This window comes from Sipha flava, unplaced genomic scaffold (assembly GCF_003268045.1).
Source record: "Sipha flava isolate LNK unplaced genomic scaffold, YSA_version1 70_pilon_pilon, whole genome shotgun sequence".
Taxonomy (NCBI): domain Eukaryota; kingdom Metazoa; phylum Arthropoda; class Insecta; order Hemiptera; family Aphididae; genus Sipha; species Sipha flava.
In genome coordinates this window covers 1,598,935-1,624,225 of record NW_020273610.1, presented here as the reverse complement: position 1 = coordinate 1,624,225, position 25,291 = coordinate 1,598,935, and the positions used below count along the sequence as shown (strand labels likewise).

Below are 25,291 nucleotides of genomic sequence, written 5' to 3'. Positions count from 1 at the left end.
ACATTGTATCTTACAAATCATTTGTGCACCACCTCTTTACGCACCGTCGCCGTATGCTGTACATCATCTGACTCTTAGAGGTCGACCGTAAAGGTTGTCGAGAGTCGCACAGAACATTGACGTTGACCGATAAATATTATCATTCTGTACAACGTCGGTAATATTTGATAAAAACTAGTCGCTAAGTAAAAATAAATTACCAAAAAAGAAAGCTTCGTTGTATCTCGTTATCTTTTGATGCCGATTTCTTGCATTTCTTGACGAACGAACGTAAAACTGAATTAAAATACAAAATGATTACGACTGAAGAACACTGCAAGTCAAGAGACGAACGCGGTCCCATAAAAACGGTTTGAGAAAAAGCGTTTTAATCGCAGACAAATTATCAAATCTGGAATTTGGAAAATTTAAGTCTATGGATTTCATGCCCTTCTTTAAACATAATATAATACAAAAAATATTAGGTGGCACCGTTATGCTGCTGTACAGTGTAATGATACCGACCACGGTATAAGGAGATATCGTTTATAACCGTGATACGGACCAACATTTGTGTAGTAGTTAATGTTATCAGTTTATGTTTCTTATCGTTTACCAAACATATCGGTTTAAACTTAAAATTTCTTATTTTCTCTTTAATGATATTTACTCTAGTGATGGGAACAATCGAGTGATTCACTCGAAAAAAATCTCTCAATTAGTACTTAGTTGATAGTAACTATTTACTGATTACTGAATAAAAATTTAAAATTCTTGTAGATAGTACCTAGTGTAATATTAAATTATGAAATCGCTCGTTCTTTTGAATAATAATTAAACTAATAAGTACGTTGTATTACTTATAATAAATACATTAACCATAATACATTTTAATTATATACAATATATTAATGAACCATAAAATTAAACATGTCGTATTTTTTTTGGGAATATTTTAGTTTATTATCAACTTCATATAAATAAAATAAAACTACATCCTTGTTTAAAACAATAAAAATTGATACTTATTAAATTACAACTCAATATATAGTAAATAAAAAAAAAATTTTTAAGTTAAAAAAAGTTAAAAAATGTTTAAATTACTGTTTAAAAATATTATTCTGACTAAAAATGGATAAAAACTAAAATAAAATATAATATCACAATATCTTACTATTAAAATTTGTCAATTTTAAGCTACTACATTTGTCATATTTAATTTAATGAATGCATCTTTACAAGCAGTGATTAGAATTTGAATTGTTGGATTCAACGATAAAATACCTAATCAAATTTCTAAACATTAAAATATGTTATGTACTATAATTTTAAATAATCAAAAATGGGTGTTGGGAGTTAGAATACCCAAATCTAATTATCATTTCTAGTATGGCAATAATAAATTAGTACCATTCTATTCGCTCATAAACGAATGTTTAAAAAGGAAGCGAAGACACAGAAAAAACACAAATATCAAAATGTTTTACAATTTTTCATTTTTATTTTTGTCATAATTCGATTACAAATATTTCGGGTATGATGAGCGATGAATACGAACAAAAAGTAATCTAGTACTACCTATTAGTTATATGTTATATTATCTTAGACCTTATCTAACCTAACTAGCATTTTTCGCTCGATTACTTCAACTGATATAGGATTTTGTTACCGAGAGAATAACTCGGAACCAAACGAGTGTATGAGTAATCGAGCATTTTTCATTCGATTATTTCAACCGATTTTGACACCGAGAGAATCCTCGATGATTTCCAAAATAATCGAGAACAATCGATTACATCGAACAATCGAGTTTTTTCGAGTATTTTCTCTCGATTGTTCCCATAACTATTTTACTCCATGAAGACAATGGCACAACTAGGGGTGGGGTTTGGTGGTTTACCCCCCCCTGAAATTTTTCTGAGATTTTTACAAATTCTATGTAGAAGAAAAATTGGTTTATCTTGAATACACGAAACGGCTGATTGATGTGAAATATAAATTTTATTCGTATTATAATTGATAACAATAATAACATGACGATATGGAATGTTTTGTAACTTTAAAACATCAATAACCTTGCTACTACGATTTCTCGATAGTCGATTGTGTAATACTTTTTTTATGATATCACAGTATGAAATAGAAGTTAAACAGTTTTATTTGTAATTTAAATATTTAACTCACAAACCTAATTAAATCTAACTTCCTTATCTCCACCAAACACCTGCAGAAAATGTTATTTTTTCCAAATTCACAATAATTCATAACGGATACAAAACGCAACCCACTGTGCATTTAAAGTTACAAAACATCGTTGCGATGTAAGCTTTATGTTACAATGCTAACATCGCACTCAATGTTTCAAAAACATTGCAGGGTTGTATAATTATAACACTATTTTAGGGTTTGTTCCATCAACATCAAATGTACCTGCAATTTACAATGTTCTAGAAATAAGTTTCTGTAACGTTACCTTGATGTTTCTTATTATTTAATAGTTGACATTGTATAATCTACAACTATTTGTTTTTGTAAAATATAAAATATACTAAAAATAATATCTGAAAACAACCGGGAATCGGGATTACCCATATTGCTAATAAACCGCGTCCCACCGCTTACGGCCAGCCATTGTGCTTATAAATACATGCACATCATTTAGCCTGTACGTATCACTTACCAGCTCATATGAATTATGATTAGTGATTCGTTATACATATTTACATCTTTTAAGTTTTAACATTGTTATTAATTGTTCTGTGTGCCTGTACTTGATTGTGAATCGCCTGAATTCTTACTTGGTGAATTCTGTATACTTTCGTCGTTCAATTATAATATTAATGTATTATTACTTAAATTAATTTTATTTTTGAAAATTATGTGAATAAATAAACTAAAATATATTATATGTTTTTATTAAGAAAAATCTATCTACAGTCTACAGTGTAATTATTATATAATTCACATTATGTATAATCTATAGGTATTGATTAGTTATTGTTGTAAATTAAATAAGTAGGTATAAGTTTGAAAAGTGTATGTTATTTATGAAAAGATGCATTGCCTTTTAATTGAGTCTCATGATCTCAATCACTATTTTCTTTATAAAATAGATTACATACCTATTTTGTGTAATTTGTTCGTCGAATATTTTAACTAAGCAATGGGAGTTTATAATTTACAAAATAGTTATTTTATAATAAGACCTGAATAAGAAGTTTAGAATATTTACATATAAATGTACGACCAATTGAGGCAAATATAATGGCTAAATACGATGTTCTTGATTTTTTTAAATAATAGGATAGGTTAAGCGAACTCTGTAGGAATTGAGACTCAATAGGTTGTAGGTAGGGCTATGTATGAAATTCGATTCTCTCTATAGGTGATAAGAAAGTCAGTAATTTTTGCTTTTTTTTTACAATATAATTATTTCGATTTCAATCAACATCATAGTTATGTCACTGAAATGTTCCTGGGAGGTTTTTCAAAATATCAATGCTATGTTATTGCGACGTTACATTAATGTTTCAAAATACGTTACATATGCGTTGAAAATAACTTTAATGCTGGGTCGTCTATTTTGGTCATTAGCGTATGCATAAACGTTGTTTCAACATTATTGCACCAAAAAAGGCAATGTTACAATGTTGCTTGAAACATCCCATACAAGTAAATACAACAAAATATTGCACGGTGGGAATCGTATAATTAATTATCGCGTATTGTTCAAGATTTTAACGTAATCTGTTGTGTGCGTCGAATTCTGTAGTAAATTTCGATAAATCATAAGTTACCATATAAACTGAAATGAAAAATGAAAAACTAAAAATATCACTATTATAATATTATATCAATATCACTATTTCATACGCAAGATTTATTTCCAAGATCCCTTAGTTGTCGGTGGCGTGAAACCTGTTTTCTTCTTCCAAAAACAACGTCACGTCGAGTCCACGTGAATAGTGGCGTATTTACAAACTTATTTTTTTTAAGGGGGAGAAGGTGTCATAATAGTAAAATAATTTTATAAATTAGTATAAAATGATTTTTATTAACTTATTTTTATGTTTTTATTAACTTATTAAAATCAAATTAAACTATTACAGAATCACAAATATCAAATTACGAGTATATTACAAAATCTTTTTTTATTTTTTTATTTGCCATCAAATAACCTTATCGGTCTGACAATTTAAATCTCGATAAATAGATATCATGGCAAGGCCAATAAGTCTTTTTTGAAATAAATGCACGTCTAATTAAGTTTTCAATTTTTTGGGTTATTGACAAATATTTACTCAGATATTGAGTATGTTTTTATTCGTTTTAATGTCGAAAAATATCTCGGCTGTTGCAGTCGAAATAGGCAATGTTGCCATAATCTGTAAACATTTGAGAATATTTGGATACAAATCAGTACATATTGACAGAGTTTCCATAACGTTTTTAGGTTATGTAGGCAATGAATTAATTTTTTTAATCAAAGTTTAAAATCCAAAATTAGAATGTCTTTATAATGATAAATTAAATCAATACCATAATGATTAATTAATTTATAAAAGTATTCAGTGCTGAAGTAGTAATTTCTGAGAATAAGCTACTAAATCTGAAAGTGTGGTTTTACGCTTAATAAATAAATCTACACTTTATTTCTGATATATATGTCGAAAAAGTTATATAAATTGAAGCTCTGTAATAATCTTCTGGTGCATGTGATTGAATATTTGTTATATTTTGTTGATGTATTGTAAACCTTGGTAGAACTATCTGAACATCCAATTTTTTAGCTAATATTGACACATCTTGAAAACTATTTTTAAATTCATTTTCAGCCGTATTTATGAGGTGTTCTAATTATTTTAGTGTGTCTTCTGCCAAAGTAACAGCCTTTCTCAAATCAGTATTTGAACTTTGAAAACTTTTCGATAACTGCAATCCAAGCGAAAATATTTTAGTCACTATCAATATAGATGTAAGAAAATCAGATTGCAAAATTGCAATTTTTAAATTATTTGCTTGAGATAATGATTCAATATTGCCCCAAAGACTTATTATTTCTAAAGTTTCAATAACACAATCTAGAAGTTCTATAAAATTGTGAATATAATGAAATCGAACGATTTCATTATATTGGGTTGAACAACCCAATGCGTGGTACAGCTAACGTTTTAAAGATTTATATGAATTTCTTGTTCAGATGAATCAATACATTGTGATAATACGTTTTTCCGTTTTGGACACAAAAAAAAATTATGAGTTTTTCAAACAGGTTTTAGGCAGTTTCTTATCGATTGAATTGAACAAGATAGAAGCACAGTGAACATACATTGCCAATGGATACGATTAATTAATGTGCGCTTTAACACCATTAAATTTCTCCGACATTGTTGCTGCACCATAGTAGCCTAGGCCACTCAAAAATGCTGTTTCATACCAAATTGATTTAAATTATCTAAAATTAACTTTGCTAATCCTTTTCCAGTTAAATCGTAAGTAGGGAAAAATTGTAAAAAGTTTTCACTAATTATAATTTTTTTTAAATTAACATACCTAGCGCATAATAAAACTTGTTCGATGCCAGAAATAACTGCAGTTTAATCAGCTAAAATACTAAAGCATTTAGCATTATTGATTCGAGGTACAACTTTTATAAATAATACATTGTTAAAAGAATCACTTATGGCGTTCTCAATTATAGAACTAATATATTTATTACCTAGTACTGGACCTTCTAAAATTATACTTATATTTAATTCTATTTTTATAATAATATAAAATCGATTTTTTTTTATAATTACGTTTACAAATTTTAACCATTTATCATTATAACTAATCATAACTATAACGTTTTCAAGCCCTGCCGATTTAATCGAATTAAATCAATGCATAATTAACAAATGGTTTAAATATAATAATATGCCTTCACTGGCTTCACTTCGTTTAATTTAAAATAAGAATCCAATATTTTTTTTATTTTTTTTTCATTGGCTCCATTTCAGTACTCTTTTAATACTCAACAATTAAATGGAAATAAATGAATGAAATCGATTTCGAAATTAAACATATGATCGTATTAATTGTATTTTATATTATTTCATGTTGCGCATAGATGCGTAGGTATGGCGTAGTGCATACTGACAAGTGACAGTCACGGACCAAGATATTGATATTCTTATCGACCGATATTTTCCCACGTCAGATTATTTATATACCATATGTGTGTGAATGCTATACGGTTAGGTCGATTGTTATTATCTCATTATAATTATTAGCCATATTAATATTTATTTTTATGTATATACTTTTATTCATTATACTTAATATAAAAAACAAACTAAAATTATCATACAACTGATATGTTTAAAATGTAACTTTTTCAAATATTTGGGTGGAAAATCCTAACACCACCCCATAAATACGCCTCTGCTCTTAAATATTGATGTTCAGGAGGTTAGATAGACTAATTTCCGTGAAAGTGTTTTTGTGAAAACGTTGATAAAAGTCGCGCGTGCTTTAACAGGTATACAATTGGACTTGACGTGCATCAGGTACGTAAATGATGATACTAAGGTTGATTGGTCGGAAGGATAATGTGGAACGTTAACGGTAGACAATTTGGACGCGTCCTCGAAGCCGAACATAATTTTCTCTTAATATTGTAATGATCAATTTCGTAATGATGAATGTGGCTCTAGGATTGCGTGTACCGAACGGCCGTAAACACATTTTCGATAGCAACGAGACACATTGACATTTTACAGCAGTCATGTTTCCACCGCCCAACAATCCTACAACTAATTCTAATATCCATTTAACGTAATTCAATAACACAATCAGAACTCGTAACATTTGTACCGGCTCCGTTGTAAATTTATAGCTACCTAGCTAATAACATTGGTGTGGTAAAAAATAGAAGAACCAATGCTCAATCCGACTCCTTTCCACATCACCATAGCGCTCGCATGTTATTTATCATCGGATGATCACTGCATGAAACTGATGATTTTGATTTAACTGTTCGTACGTGATTTATTCGCCAAATTACGATGTTGCCATCGAACAATATCAGACGGGAATCCTATCGCACTGTGCACGATCTAATACGATGTAACCGTTGACTAATATAATTTGGGTAACCAAGTTCGCGATACGTTTAGGCTAGAATAATCCTGGATTCATGAATCTCAAATGTTTTCATTTTTGAATGACTACTTTGTTTTTTAAACCTGCAGTTTTTCAGACGCAAAAATTATTCATTATTGATTGTTATATAAATATTACGTCTAAATAAATATAAATATTTCTAATTTCATGTTCTGTATTTTCCGTGAAAAGTGAACTTTTGTTTTCATTTTATTCTCCTCAAAGTTCGTGTTTGATTTTTTTGTTTTATAATTAAATTATTTTCATATTAGAATATTAACAAGAATTTATGTGGAAAATATAATAAACAATGCGTTGTGATTCCATTTATACTATTAAAAGCCAACTTTCATAAATCGTGTTTGCTTAGCTAAGTGTAATATTTAATTTTTATTTATTTGTTCCTACATGTTTGAAATTCACAATTCGAGTGATTTTTTATTTATATTAATATTTACATTTAAAACCATATTAACAATTACTTACTGTTACAAAATTTATACCTAATGGCTTTATGTAAAAAAAGATGATTTACATTGTGTTTTAGTTGTTTTGTTTTTGAAAGAAAAAAAACTTAGTAGGAACATTAGTAAATTGTTACTGTCGCTAGTTATAATTATCTTGGGGGTGGATTTTATACTTGAAATGTATTTGATATGATCGAATAAAATATATGGTTTAGTATTTAAATTGATAAAACCATATATGCCAACGAGTTAACAATATTAATCAATAATATTTCTATAATCAATATTATAAATTGATTTATTTGAAATTGAAATATCAATCAACTAATTTTTTATATTTGTTGGTATATTTTCAGATGCTTTTAGTTTATAAATTTCTGTAGTAATACATATAATAATTTTTTGTATTTTATGATTTTTGTCCAAATTCGAACGAAAATAATTGTTAATAAAAATATAAAATTCGGGAATAAAATAATCTAAAAGTATTAAAAATCAATTCAAAGACAACTAAAAATATATAAATGATATACATGTATGGTTTATTGTACCTTAGCGGATAATTATTTCGGTAACGTTAGTAAGTCGTTGTTTAAAACGTAAACGCCACTCACCATAGACCAAATTAACCATGACATTTTTTTTACATTTCACATTTTTGTTATTATTTGTTTTATGATAATGTAATAAATAATTACTAGAGATTTTTAATAAGTTTTTAATGACTCAGTTATCATTAGCTCCATCACAGAATACAATTCGACTTTACTTATTAAGTCCTTAATTAAATTTAGTGAATAAATAGATTTTATTGAATAAAACAGTTACAAAAAATATTATATATACTTCTACTGTAGTGCAGTATTTTAATTTTTGAAAATTTCCTTCTATACACTTCCAGTTAGTCGTTCTTAATACAGTCGATAATTGATTTTTTTGCGTTCTTATTTTCCAATACAATTAAAATATAGCTATGTAGTAGTGTACGAGCCAATACTATTTGAAAAAGGGAGTATATGTGACAAAGGGGGGGAGGGGAAGAAATAAATAAATACGGTTTAGCGAAATTAGTTCATAAGCCAATTTCGAGGGAGCATACACGCTACAAGGAAAAGAAAAACTGTCCATAAAAGTGTTGCGTATATATATATATTATACACATGAAACACAAATATTTTCAGCGTATTTTTTACTGGTTTTGCAAGTAGGAAAAAAAAGTCGATTATCTTCAGAATTCAACTCGTGTATATTTAAATTGAACATATGTTCAATAAACATATGTTTATGTTTAGAAATAAACTCCGCTGTTTCCATTAAACAAACTAAGTTAATAATTTACTAAATAATAATATAAGGTGTTTTATTTTCAATTTGCCATAAATGTCACGCAGAAAAGTTTTTACCTGTTGTTGTATGAAACAAAATAAATATAAAATTATTGATTAGAAATACCATAATAATAATTATAATATTTATAACTAATAATAATATGTAATAATACAACGCCCTAATTTTATGTATATTATAAAACAATTTTTAATTATGAAATGAACATAAAGACAGATAACAATTTTCAATTCTAGACAATAAGACAGTAGTATTTTATTAGTTACCCATATTATTGTTTATTGTACATATTATAACGTTAATTAATAAAAAATAGTTATAATATTACTGGAAGATCAATAGTATTTTAAAGACCGATTTTAATCTTAAATTAACGCATTGTAAGTTAGTGAGCTCTAACGATTTCAGATTTATATCGTTGTTGATTTTACATTTAATGTGACTGCAGAATTCAGAATTTGTTATATTTCTGAAATGTTATAAATAACAGTCAGTTGAAACGATATATACATATTTTTTTTTACCTCGTCCACTATTAGGTGGACTGATAGGTTTATATTTTTTGGTATGTTGATACTTGTGATTCATTTGTTTTTTTTTAAGAGCATGCTTCCCTCGCTAAAATCTTTAATGGTCACCCATCTGGGAGTTATTGAAATCATGACGAAAATACGCATGCGAATTCTGAGCTAACCATAATGTAAACTTTGATGAGGAAATAATCATTAGAATAGCACTAAAATTTTCAATTTTTTATTATATTTTAGCCACATTAATACCGATTTTAATGTCTACATTTATGAGCTGCAATTTGTATCAGAACGAAGAAAACAATAAACTCACGCAATACAAATCATAACACCATATAAGTATATAATATCTTTTCTCTGTAAAACGTACTTACTTGATTTTTATGACGTGCAATGAAAATGTCGCGATCTTAATAAGCCGAAAATATATTATTCCGCACGCAGTATCCGATTGGCCGGTTTGACATGTCATGTTATGTAATACCATCGGAGCACATTTACAACTTACTAAAACGGTTTTAGATTAAGCATATTAAAACGACTCTCTGTACGTAAAACCATCATCGGAGCGTATTCTGGTTTATGGTGTGAAAATCCGAAATAAAAATAAATATTCAACTCGTTAAAGTACCCTTACACGCGTTCTAAATGTGTAATATCGAGAGAAGACGCAGTGGAACGATTAATGCTTATAACGGTTAAACGATTTTTCCCGAAAATTATTCCTATAGCAATCATGTGTTTGCGGGAAACGTGTTCGAAATATTAAATGTGGGACTAAAAAAACACCAACTTTGATTCAGAATTCGGTTTTGAGAACCGCTTTGAAATATTCGAGCACCGGATCTTTTACGATGCGTTTCTTATGTCCTCTCCCCGCACGATCGTTAGACGTCATAGCATAGGCGTTATTTCGGGGTAGCGAGGGGTAGCCATTGCTAACCCACCATTTTTATTGGGGTAGCAAATTAATAGCTATGGCCCTTCTCGAGAAATGTATGTACCTAACATTTTATTGTTTTTTTCAAAAATTAATCAAATATAATCTTAATCTATCTATATATATATATATATATATAAAATCAAAATACTATTTAGTCACTGATCGTTGAATGTTGTAATTTTATCAACTCTCATGAACAATTCACTAGGACTCATCCTTCAAAGGACACATGTTCTAGAGGTCAATTGTGTAAATTATGCTCAATATTTCATAATATGTTATTGTGTATTATGTATTTAACGTTTAAAGTGTTAAATGTTGACTAGTTTTATTTTTTTTAGAATTCACTCAGTCAATGGGGGAGAGGATGGGAGTGAGCTAAAGCTCATTAGCCCTCTTCCTTCTGGGTTGCCAATATTGCTACCCTATGGTTTTATTCCAAATGACGCCCCTGCGTCATAGAATCGTATAATAATTCTTAAGGAATATTTGTGAAGCTCGAACGGTCTCCGTCGCCGTTCACAAGCAGTATATACATTTGTCCGGGTAACGAAACAAATTTTCTCTCGGGATGATATCGATTTTGTTCGCAGAAATTTGGTTTTCCTTGGTTTTTTTTTTTTATAATTTCCCTGGAAATGAAGTACCACGACAAAAATAATATTTTTTCTACGGACGGAACCGTAACAACAACATTGATAATAATTATATTCGAACCTACGCAATCGGGTAGAGGGAAAACGAACTCTACTATATCGTCGGTTCAATAATACCGAATAGGTGCCATTTGAATATTCATGTGCACGGATAATACGCGTTTGATTTTTCGTTGGAGAATCGCAATATTATTTTCATTTCGGTTTACTGTCTACATCTAACGTCGTCGTCGTCGCGGAGGTCACGGACGATAATGTACAAAGTAGTCGTTTTTCTCAGGCCCGCCGGTGACCCTTAAATCGATAACATTCAGCGCGTATGATAATATAACACTGTTTGTGTACACTACAATGTTATGCTTGTGTTACTGTTCGCAAACGTATAAAGTTCAAGGGCTATCGGCGGTTCGCCCAGTTTTTGTAAGTTTTCGAATAATAATAATAACAACAATAGTTTGATGTTTTGAACAACAAGCGTTACATTTTGCACAACGGTTGAACAACGGAGTGTTTGGCTTGATGGAAAATGATTGAGTTAAAAATAAACAAGGACAGTTCGTTATAAGACAAAAAACTTTTTTCATTATGACATTAAAATGTTCTACCTGCAGTCGGTCGGTTTGTCATAGTTTTGCAAAAAAAAACATAATAAATATAATAATAAAACAACCCACTATTAGTTCATACCATTGATCGACCCATATTTTTTGTATAAAATTTATGCGCATAAACTACTGTAGTCCAAGTTTTTATTTTCAACATTCGGCTTTTCGATAACGTATTATTATTTTAATGTTTTTCTGCCTGTATAATCGTTAATATTATATATTAATTTATTGTATTGCGATTTATAGTGATGATATACGATGTATTTCAGATTAAACTTCGGAATGAATTCAATGCTATAAAAATAAACAAGTATTAAAAATACTAATTGTTTTTCAGATCACGGGATAAAATGTGATATGTTATATCATACCTATTAACATAATGTAAATGTTTTTGTATAAAATTGCATTGTTTTTATTTTTTTTTTGATTATTATACTAGAATCCAAACGGATACTATGTTTTTTTTTTCTCATCGAAGCAAAAATAAATCGCGTAATAAGAACCGTACAACATAGCATGTCTTCTACGTAAAATAATTATTACTCGTCACTGGTTAGAATAACAGATATTGTAAAAAATTTCTATTTTAATACTAGTATTTTGTGTAGTTGAATTAGTTAAAAGGATTTAGTAGGAAGTAAAAATAATGCTCATATAACGTTTAAAGGTTTCGTTTAATGTTTTGTACTTCGCTTGGCTTACTCAATCTACGTATACAGTATAAATAGTATGTTTTAATCCGTAAGTGAATAATATTCATACTTAAATTTTATGTTTTAATTATTTGAGTAGATTTACATTTTTTTTCTTATTAAATCTAGAGAAGAATTATTGTAACTGATGCATATAGTGCAAGTTCATTATTCGTCTATTCATTATTTCATATACAGAAATAAATAATTAAGTTCGCTCATCGTTAAATGGGGAATTACATGGAATGAAACGGTAGTAGTAATCGCTTAAGGAGAACGCGATACAACTGTAATATACGAATAAATGGTTATTAGAATTTTTTTTAGAAATTTCACTATAAACGCACGCGCAGCATCCACACACACAAAATTATTATACTGCAGCGTACGTGTATTCGGTTTCAGCTTTTGACTAACCTGCGTAATTTTTTCTCAGTAAACAAATAATGTAATATGTGGAAGGACATTAAATATATTATCTTATGCAGGTACACATCGGTATAATAATATTATAACCTGTATAAAATAACGTTTTAAAAGTTTTCATTATTCTATGCGACTCGCACGTTCTTTGATATTATCTCATATTTTGTAGGTCAAAAGTTACCTAACCCGTGTAATTGACTGACAAAATCATAAAAGCACTTTGGCAGCGCGAATAACGTAACGCAGTAAAAACCTCCTTAAGAATTTATCACACTCCGTAGGATATTTTTTACATTTTTTACAACATTTCTCCATACACCGTACATGACGAGCGTACAGTAACTATTCTATAATAATAATAATAGTAACATATATTAATTTTACTACTCTAAACGCCGCGAAATAATAATATTGCTCACGTGCGCGAGTAGTGTTATTATATTCTTTGTTAAATCAAAAATCTTCATGGAAGAAAGTGTTGTACGTGTATGTGTCACAGTAAAAATATAATATTGCGACAGATTATTAATCGCCAAATGCCCTTTTAACATACCCTTTTATCAGTTTGGCACTGATATTCGATCCAGATCCATACGACCGGTAATTTATCGTTTTATTCAAACAAGTAATTCTGGATTTAAGTATTACAAAAAAAAAGAAAAACAATAATAATAATATGTTTTTTTAAACTGTACAAGTCGGCTTAAGCGATTTGAGTATACATTTATTTTTAATTTTTTATTTTCTTATTGTCTTCCTTTTATAAAATCCAAAAATAAAATTATAGTATACATCGAAACTTGGTTTGGATGTGATCACACGCTTCATTATATGGACGATAAAAAATATAAGAAATGTTTATGAATGCGGGGATAAGATGGGTACACTACTTGCACAAAGAACCCATAGAAGCATGTAACGTATAAATTGCCTATACACGACCCCTTAATAATAAACTTGTCGCAAAACCATTGAACAAAACCATTTTCCTTGCAAAACGAGTGCAACGGAGAAACTTAATGAAACGGTATTCATCAAACCGCGTAGCTGAGAAAAAGTGATTTAAAAGATATCACGATCGAACACACAACTGCATTGGCAATAAAATAACTCGGATGAAACTGCGTTCGCATTAGTAGTTTAATTTCATGCGTTGTGTGCAGTTAGTCAATTGATAACGATTGACGAACGTACCTTCAACTACAGCGAAATAAGTGATCTTCATATCTCGCGTTTACATCTTCTAAAAGCATCGCGGCTGAATCGCGTACGTATTAAAATTTATTTGAACGTGTATTTTCAAAGATGAATCCAAGAGTCTGCATACTATTATTATTATAACGAATGAACCGCCTAATGAAAAGTTTCGGTCAGCAGCTTCCATTTTTTGAGTAACTCAGTTAAAAATATTATATACCAATTAATCATATTTTTATATATATATATATATATATATATATATATATATATATATATATATATATATATTTGTATACAATTACATAATCATATAAAAATGATTTTTAAATTGGTTTAAATTATTTATCGCGTTTAATTAAATGATTAATATTGTCCAAATAATCAATCCGTTTGATTAGCGGAGGATCACTTGTCATTCTATTACACCGTGTCTATTCGTCACTTTTCAAATCATAAATTCACAACCATGTTTCAAAACAAAAATTAATTTGATAATCATGCGGCGAAACGACACAAGGTGTCGACGTGTTCGACGAACAGGATTGTGGAGTTCAACACCGTCTTGTCCATAAAGAGCGATTCGTGCATGTTCGACATAGTAAGCTCTCGTTAAAGTAATATCGGGAACGCGTGTATCGTCTTCGAAAACATTGTCGTGCGAAATACGCGTTGATCATACAAGTTCGACGGTTTTATCGTAGGGAACAACAGGAGGGCTCGACAAACGTGTCGTGACGGGTAGAAAAATATATCACATGCTTCATAAGACAATAATCGAAAACAATCGTATGGCCGGTGCACGCATGGCCGTTCTAGGGTTTTTCGGGACCAAGGGCAAATAAATTTGGGGGCTTTTCGACTGTAATAATAAGATATGATAAACTAAACACTCGCTGAGATTAACAAAATTTTTGCAAACGTATTTTTCCAAACCTTAACCAATGAAGCTCGTTTAAATTTATATACAGCATTACATACATTGCATAATAGAATTGAATATTATTCGTATTATTTATAATTTAATCTCTCAATGTAATCGAACAAGTCGGTACACGCTCACACGTGTGCGCGACTTTAATCGCCGATACGCAGCGTGTAAAATTGCTCAGTGTGGGCAAGGGTTTATTATTAGTTATTTTACGTCAAGAATTTATGGGGGCCCTCTAAAAAATGTTCCAACAATGGGATCTGGGGCAAAACGGTACGGTTGCCCTCCCTCTGTACGGCCCTGGGTACACGCAGTAACGCGCACTACGCTTGGTTGTTAGCCGTATGCAGGTACCTACCTGACATTTTTCGCGGCTCGGAGTTTTCATTTGAAATTTCAAAACAGTCCCCGCCTCGTACCGGTCACGCGGAATCGGAGCCCTAGGCGTGCCCTGACCTATATTTCAGGGGGTGTCTACAATACTTTTGGGCCCTATCTTAACCTGTTGGCTTATCTGATAAATTATAATGTATTAATAATTGAATAAACATAACTTCAATTTTTCTTTTATTATTGCGGCATATTAGTCCCGATCAATATGTATTTTACTTTTGCAGTCAATTGTAGCTGTTAAACTACCGTAATAAGTTTTTGTACATTTGGCATCCCCTCCACCCTACGCCTTTGATCACGGTAGGCCTGAACGCACATGCGTTCACTACAAGCACGACGAAACGGTTTTGAACCAACCGCGAAACGATACTCGATCAATACGATTTATATGTGTTATATTTATTTTTTCAATCTCAATTTCAGATGTTATCGCTTACAGGTGCGTGAGTTGCGTTATCGCGTGACAATCTAGAGCAGTGGTGGCCAAACTACGGCCCGCGGGCCAACTCCGGCCCGCCATAATTTAATATCTAGCCCGCGAAAGTCTTCTATATTACAGCACTTATTTGTATAACTGTAATATTTTGCATTTACGTAAAAAAAAATTTAGAATGCATTTTTTATGGCCCGCGATAAAAAAAAGTTGTTTTTTATGGCCCGAGGAAAAAAAAGTTTGGCCACCACTGATCTAGAGCAACGGTTCCAAATATTTTTATTCTAACTGGTCTTTCTTGTAAAATTTTAAAATCACACGCCCCTCACCCTTCTTAAATCGATATAGCTTATAATTTTTTTTTTTTGTGGTATTCAAATAAAATATATAATATACGTTTTTTAATGATAATAATAATTGTTATACCCCGCGATGGCCGCTTGCACTTCCCTACAACCCAGCAATAGGTTGACGCTCCTCCCAGATTAGGAAACACTGACCTAGATTGTTCATAATATATTTCAACTATGTACTTTTATAGTTACACCCTAACAATATGGTTCTATCATTTGAATTGTAAATAAAAATTTTATGATTGATGAAAAGTCATCGTGAAATATTACATAGTATTTATATTAATATATTAATATATTATATTACATTATATTATTATATTATTATTATATTATATATATATATATATATATATTATATATTAATAAGAAAAATCCAACATTATTATTCATCTTAAAATAATTTGCTACTAGTTCAATCATACGGTTGTCTGTTAGTGCACTCAGTAGTTGGAAATAAATACAATTGTATAAATACTTAGTGGCGTATTTAAAGGTTCAAATGAAGTCGGCAAATCTAAAAGAGGGGCCTCGAAATAAATGTATCACTAAAATTCTTAGCCCCGTTTTACAAAGCTGCTCGCTACATTCGCGTTTTCGCGATACTAAAATTTAAAATAGTACATTATAAATAATGTGATACAGCGAAACTGATAATAAATCATTGTACAGCGTATATACTCGGAAATTATATAGAATTCTATAATCAATGTTAACAGTATTTCTAATTATATCTATATTCGATCTTTTCTTTGTTCATAAATAAAATGTTCTATTTTTGAAATATTCGGAGTATTCCTGAGTATTTCCTGTACATTTAAATTATTTTGTTATAAATAAAAATTATATGTAAACGATATTACAATTTGTATCATATTTTTTTTTCTGGTAAAATTTAAAAAAAAATTAACTATAATTTTGATTAATAATCTATTCGGGTTTTGGTAAAAAACAAGTGTGTCTCATTATTATTACCTATTATTATTATTATTAGCAGGATATTTAATCTACGACATCCTAAAATGGAAATAAATAAAATAATTTATATGAAGAATATATCAAGCCGGATACTTGTATTTATTGTTCTTTCACAACACTACTTAGCCTTTTCAAAGGTTACGTGAATTATGATTAGGTACTAATAAAATAAGAAAAATAAATTTAAAAATCAATTATATTGAAGACGTTGTGCAAATCAATCTCATTAAACCGTACTAATTAGAAAAATTGTTACGGATAATATTATTATGTTTAAAAGTTCATTTAGCAAAATTAATGGACTGCTCTTTGTGCATATTGATCCTTGAAATGGTATGATTCAGTATATACATTAATAATAATTTGAAATCGATAAATATAATTAAAAACATGAAATTAAGTGGAAAAAACGAGCCGGAATATTATTATATATTTTAAGTTTATATTACTGCAACGGGAGTGGTAACAAAAAAAAAGAAAAAAAAGCAATAACTGTCCAAAAGCTGGGCATTAACTAGTTAAAAATTTAGAATTAAGTTTAAAATGTACTTCCACAATAACGTAGTAAACGGCTTAATCAGAAGATTTTAATTCTTTAGTAATTTTTTGGTCTCAACCGAACTCGCGACGTACTGAAGACGTGAGTTAATTTCAACTTGGCGCGTTCAAAACGAACATTTGTTTACAACCAATCGTAGAAAATCTGAACCGACCCGTGGAGAGGCGGCATAGTGAACTTTCATTTCGGCAGGCTAGTGACAACATTTATAATACGAGTATATGATACGATCAATGCGATAAAATGTATAAATACTTTTCGCTTCACCGCGTACTGCGCGCCGTTAAAAATCATTAAATACAAAACAACTGTTGCACGATTATTACTTTCTCGTAGGACTGTCCAATACAATTTAATATTGTCGTCGAACTGGTTCCGACGTCAAACATAATCGTTGAATCGACAATAATAACTTGCGTGTTCGTACCATGTTTGCCGGGAGTACAATTTACAATCGATAAAACGCATAAACGTTGCCGGGAAAAAATTCTAAAACTTTCGGCAGCGTTCAGTCGAACATATATGATAATGATAATTATTATTATTACTATCCCGATATCGTTACGGGGACGACTGCGAAATATGCTAATTCGTCGCTTGGTGTTGTCTCGAACTAAAACTACGATGCACCACAAACAGAAATCATTGCGAAATTGGCCGGCAGGAGTATAGTGCATACGTGCTTAATTGTAATAACTACTGTAATTACCAATATTTCAAAACGAACTGGACGAAAACGTATAGAAATCTGATTGGCAATTGTATTGATCACGATATGTCGATGTTTCAATAGCCGTTTTGACGTTTCAGTAACACGAATTACGGTGGTAATTAGATGGTAATAATTTTTGAAAAATAAATTGTTGAATTCTGTACGCAATGAACTTCTAAAACGTTATTGGTGGTTTTCAGGAGGAAAAAAAAATCAATACATGACACGTGCAAACTATAACATGTATTTACTGTTTGATCGTAAACGAAATAGATATTTTAATTTTATAATCAACAGTGATCATTATTTGTGTTTAAAAATTTAATGTACGTGTAATTTCCTGTACCACTCGCAGCTGTATAATTATAAACGTATACCTACGCGTACATTTTATTCATAAAATCATTACATCGCCTATTATAGTATTATTAATATTAGAATCTACACGATGGACAACTTCGTGTTACGAATCGGGTATTTGTAACACGCACGCGTTTATAGTACTGTACAATTATTATTAATTATTATCATAGTCAAGCGATGGCTTAGCGTGTAATGTGTGACGCAAAAAATTAAATAAGTTACGAACGATTTTCATCTGTAACCAAAGGCGCATTAAAACGATGCGGTTGAACTAATCTCGAGGCCGACTTTGGACTATACGACCGAGAAATAAAATATCGTTTAGGAAATTAGTTTATAGTTGAATCGGATTGAAGACGTATCCAGGTTGATGAAACGAGATCAAAACACGCCAAGTCAAAGTTTAAGACATTGGTTAAGCCAATTAAGTACGATTTTTTTTTTTACGTTATATTACGTTCAGTATTTGGACATGTCACATTAAAGTTTGATACCTATTCGTAATGGTAGTTGATATTTTTAAATTTAACAATGTTTTGGCACTATGGTTGATTATTTTTACTCTCATAATATGTGTGAGTGAACACGTACACAAAAATATACTCATCTATTACTATGTGCGATAAATCACTGTAAACAATTACAACGCACTTCACACTTGAAGTCTTGAAATGACAAAAAAAACTAAACGTATCCATGTTTTACATAAAAATATTCAAATTTTTTAAGCTCGTTGGTACTTATGGTACTCTAACGGAGAGGTTGTTTCTACGTATACTCGGTAAACATCATTGTTACGTTGTTATGCATAGACGGTGGACAGCACAGATACTTCAAAAGGAAAGGTGTAAAATTCACTATATTGAAAAAAAAATCGTTGGAGTGAAATTTGAAGAACATACCAAAACATGTAGAACAATTTTTTAGATTCATTTATTTTTATGAACAACAAATATATACGAGTTCATATAAATATTATATTTACAACGTCCGTTACGGGAAAAGTAAGTTACTATCGGTCGTATTTCTTTTAATGTGCAGCTTTACTCCCTTTCGGTATAAGGTAATAATTACTTCATATTCGAGTTGAAATAATAAATCGTAATATTCAGTATATCGTATACCCACATGCTTATTACAGACCAGCGGCTAGCTACGTATTTTATTATTTTTACAAGAAGAAAATATGAGCAACGTTGTGAAACTTCGAAACATGCTATTAATGAATTTCTATTTTTAAAATACGAAAAAAATCCATTCCGGTAAACAACAAAAATTAAATGCATTTATAAAAATAACATCGTCTATTGTGATTGCAGATTTGATTTTTATTACTATAAATTAAAATACCGTATTTGGGTGTATAAGTGATCGCGTACCGATGACACAACATGGACTGTCGGAGCAACAGAAAGTTAAACTAGTACAACTATATGCAGTTGTATGTACTCGTGTGTAATGTTTAATGCCGTAAAATCAACAGCATGAATTCGCTTTAAGGTACGGTTTCTTGGGTTCGACTGATCGCGATCGATTTCGTGTAAGTGGTTTCCAAGACCCGACATATCGCAGCTGCACAACTATTTTTCGGTTAGCGTTCGTGGTAAACTAGATCGTTTACAAACTTTAAAAGTCTTGTATATTTTTCCTGCTTTTTTTCAGTTACCACAAATGATTTTCCTACTTTTAGATATATGTCTCGCCAAAAATGATTACCCTTCGTTATAATGTTTTTGTAATGTGGACATCCAACGTCGAATCGCTCGACCTCTTGCGTATATTAGAATTTCATCATCCATCACCGAAAAAATCAAAGTTGATACACCATTGTATCGAAAAAATTAGCAACGGTCGTTGGTGATGTATCGCGGAACGGTTTTCGGCGGCGGCCACTCGGTGTTCAGTCGTCGAGATCTGTCACATCTTCCAAACCAGAGTATACCGTTTCCGTATCAACAGATATTGGCAAATTTTTGCGCCTGGCAAACCGTATCTTCAAGGTTTTCCAGAATTTTTTTTATTTCCAAACGAAAACCGCGTGTACAACAAACGTACGAAATAATCGCCGTTTACGATGATTTGGAATACCCACACAATGTCCTCACGATCGTTGTGGTGTCACGTACGGTTCAAGTTCACGAAAGTTTGAAACTTTTTATCGAGCTTATTGATTGGTTTCATTTTGGAATATTAATTTGTCCAATGGAATTTCTACATAAATTAATTAGATTTTTGAAAAGTTATTTTTGTAAAAATGTAATTAACTATTGTTGCTTATTAGTTATAAATAAGAACTCGATTAATTGTTAATTACACGACCGCATTTTCATATAGTTTTTTTTAAATTTACAATACATATAATTTTTTGTTGGTGCGAGTTTTTATAGTTGGCATTCGATTATTTATTTATTGGCAAAGCGCTCGAAATGTATTCGAATTGTTCTAATGATACGTACATGATTAGTTACCGACTCCTATCGTCGGGCATTATATTTATATTTTACAATCAAACAGTATTATCATACTCATCAACAATATCATCCATCTTAAGCTGAGGTATTTATTTGAATCATAGTGGATCGTACGCATTTTCCGACCGATGAATATTGTATTTTATGGGTTTCAACTTATTTTAAATTGATATAATATATTAGATAAACGCTAGTTCTATGTTAAAAATTTTAACCCGGATTACGTCAAATATTTTCAGAAATATTTGAAATTTCTTATGGTACGAAAAACAATTAACTTAATTATCATAGGGTTTTCCTAATCGGAGCTCTGAGTCTGTAACATCTAAAATTAACAAGGATAAATATTTGCAATTATTATTTGCTACCTTCGAACAGCGAATCTATAATATTTTTATAATGTACTAATGCAGACTTTGTAAGGTACGTGATCATATTATGGTTTTGAAATAGTTGTTTGTTATCATTGATAGAAATAAAATGGATAACGAAAAAGTTTATCATAAATCCTACTACGAAATTTATATGATCATTATAATAATATATGTTAACATAAATTTTTATTAGAATGAAATTAATATTGTAAATAAGATAATATTTTGGAGTACAACAATACATGCAGTTTTTGTTAGTACTAATTAATGGTATGATTATCAATGTTTTATCAACATTTTTATTAGGTAAAGATAATTAAGGTACTTCATTCGTAAATTTATATGAACATTTTTTTACTGTTTCACGTGTTGTGTGTTCGTATGTGTGTTTAGATTATGCTTAAGTTTTCATTTACAAGTTTAAATTATTTATGAACAAAAACGCATAACAGTATTATGGAAAAACAAACCATAATATTAATGTATAATGTAAAATACACTTGCTTGTGATTTAATAATCGACTTCTGTTACACGATTAAACATTTATACGTAAATTTAATATTATGTCTCTATACTATATAGATATATTAATGAGTATTTATGATATTTATTATGCATGATATGTATATTAGATATTTGCGTATGATACAAGAAACAATTTAGAAGTGAGAAAATTTTCATTACACCTGAAGCAATATGAAGGAGTCTGAGTATTTTCAGTCGGGGACCAAATAATTCCACGGCTTTTTGTCGAACTAGAAATATCTAATTCATCATCCCATGTATTTGGAACATTGTAAACGTAAAATACATTTTTGTCCGTCGAAGTTAGGTACAAATGTTAGTATATCTTTTACTCGAGACGGTTAGCCATTGATTTCGGTCCGCTTGTACTGTAGAACCTTAGAATACGATACGATAATACAATGTAAAAATTAATTTATTTAGATATTAATTAGAGTTTTAGAAGTATTTAAGTATAGAAATCAAATGATTAGAAATATTAATGATATTTATAGACATTTGGTTTAGGTCCATATTTTATGTTGAAATTATAATAACTGTTATTATTGTCGAGTGCATTAAAAGCACGAGTTGAAGCATAAATGTATAAGCAAGTTCAAATAGATCCTTAGCAATTATTAACTATTAGAATGGTTTCTTTCTTTTTAAAATTAAAATTAAGGCTTTTAAATGTATTTGATGAACAAAAACGATATATTAGTATTAAGCTAATTGCGTTGGTTGCAACAATTATTCTGTATCAATATTGCTATCAATTTATGAATATTTAATAATGCTCGTAGTAAAATGGAATATTTGATGAGTTCAAATGAAATCGATTTTCTAAAATATTGATATCATACATCTGAATAATCGTGAGTCATTCGCGTGAACCATCTGAGTATTTTGAACTATAAAACCATGAATTTAAGTTTAAGCATTATCTTACACACGGATGCAGCAGAACGTTCTTCGGCTCGAGTGCGACAAAACCGATTCGAAATTGTACAGCAAAACTGGCCGGCAAATCTGTTTTTGATCGTCTAAACGATTTGACATCGCTAAAATTATTTCAAATCTGCGCCGATTTTTAAACCTGGCAGTACAATTAGGCTGTGCGTAGGTCCGTCCAACACACATATACATAGGATCGAAAATGTATACGTTTTAGATCAGTTTATTGGCCTATTCAGTGCATCATACACAGACACTATACACGAACATAATTTGCATTAGGCACCGTCTGGATCAACCTAAAAAGTACTTTGGCTCATGGCCGGTCCTGCCCTCCAAATTCAAATATAAAATTTTTTTTACTAATTGTCAAAAGCATGCAACGCATATAGCACTATATATACGCACACTAAATAAATTTGATGAATCGTGGTAACTATTCGATAACACAATAATTGTAATTCATTTGTAAATCCCTACATCGATAACTTCATCAGTGAACGTTTTCCACGTGCAAAACCTCATAAATGTCTCTAGATTTGCCAAATATCATACATTTTAAAGCATACAACCAAAAATTATCAAAAAATTACAATAAAATAGATAATATGAAGTCTTCTATATTATATGGTTGCTGATAAAATGTAATAATTCAATGGGCAATAATACAAGCAGAAGAGCATCACGAAGACCATTATTAATATTTTAAGTTTTTTATTACCTCTGAGCTAGGAATCCTAATTTCACCACCAGAGGGACCAACTTTTCAACGCGCTAGCAGACAACTTGATATACTAGACATCGCTCTAATTTCAAATATCTCAGCTGATATACATCATCAGGCCATTAACGAACTAGACTCAGATCACTTACCAGTAATCACCACACTATACAAACAAACCAAAATAAACGTGTAAAATCCAAAATTAATAAATCAACCAATAAATTGGGACACCTTTAGAGAAAACTTCGATAAAAATATAAAAATCAACAATCCCCCGCAAAACAGCAGTGACATAGACAGCAATACACAACATCTAACTGAATCAGTTCAAGATGCAATAAAATCCACGTTAGCCCCTAGAAACCCAACAAAAAAACGAATCAATTACGCCACCCAACTCCCACTTTATATCCACAAGTAACTTAAAGAAAAACACAAGGCAAGAAGAATATGGCAAAGAACAAGAGAAACTAATATTAAAAAACGTCTGAACCAATTAACCAGAAGAGTCAAATGGGAACTGGACAACCATAGATACATCTCCTATAAAAATTACCTATCCAAATTAAACCCAAAAGATGCCAGCCTGTGGACAGCCACAAAGAGAGTCCTACAACAACGAGATACAATCCCCCTTCTTAAAATTGGAATAGCATATTATGAAACAAATCCAGAAAAATGCAGTCTTTGCTGACCTCTTTGAAAACTGCTTTACATCGGAAAATGAAGACGAAAACTAATTACAAGACACCGACCCCACCCACAAAAATCAAAATCAAATAAAAATAAATTCTCTGCCCATTCAGTCCCTAAGAAATAAAACAGATAATATACTGGCTTACAAACAAAAAAAGCCCAGGGCTCGACCTTATAACGAACAAAATTCTCAAAAACCTTACGTTAAAATCTCTAGCGTACCTAGCAAGCCTCCTTAACTCAATGCTCAGAATTGGGTATTTCCCAAACATATGGGAAATAGCTATAATTATACCGATTTACAAACCTGGAAAAAATAAAAACTCACCGTCAAGCTACAGACCAATAACTTTACTCCCTACCCTCTCCAAAATTCTAGAGCGAATAATGCTCCACAGAATGAAACCCTACCTGAAAATCATTCCACTCCATCAATTTGGTTTTAAACGCCTACACTCTACATGTCACCAACTTCAAAGAATATTCGAAATAATAATAAAGGGATTTGAAAAAAAAGAATATACATCCACGGTCTTCCTCGACGTTGCACAGGCCTTTGATAAGGTCTGGCACCAAGGCCTCCTTCAAAAACTAGCTTAACTAAATCTACCAACCTATCTTTATAATATAATCAGATCATTCATCACAAACCGCTCCTTCAAAGTCCGAATAGGCACTAATACTTTTAAAATACACCCAATAAAAGCTGGAATTCCACAAGAATCAGTCCTAGGACCTATACTGTTTAAAATTTTCTGTCATGATATCCCAAAGCCACAGGAATGTCATTTAGCAATGTACGCAGATGATACTGCTATCATAACGCAGAATAAGAATCTTGAAACCTCTAT

General features: G+C 30.5%; 1 protein-coding gene across 5 annotated transcripts in view; it reads right to left on the bottom strand.

The window, feature by feature from the left end:
- LOC112692074 (glutamate-gated chloride channel alpha-like) overlaps positions 1-25,291 on the bottom strand; it is a 149,303-nt gene that overhangs the window by 115,811 nt on the left and 8,201 nt on the right. The gene's annotated exons all lie outside the window — the stretch shown is intronic.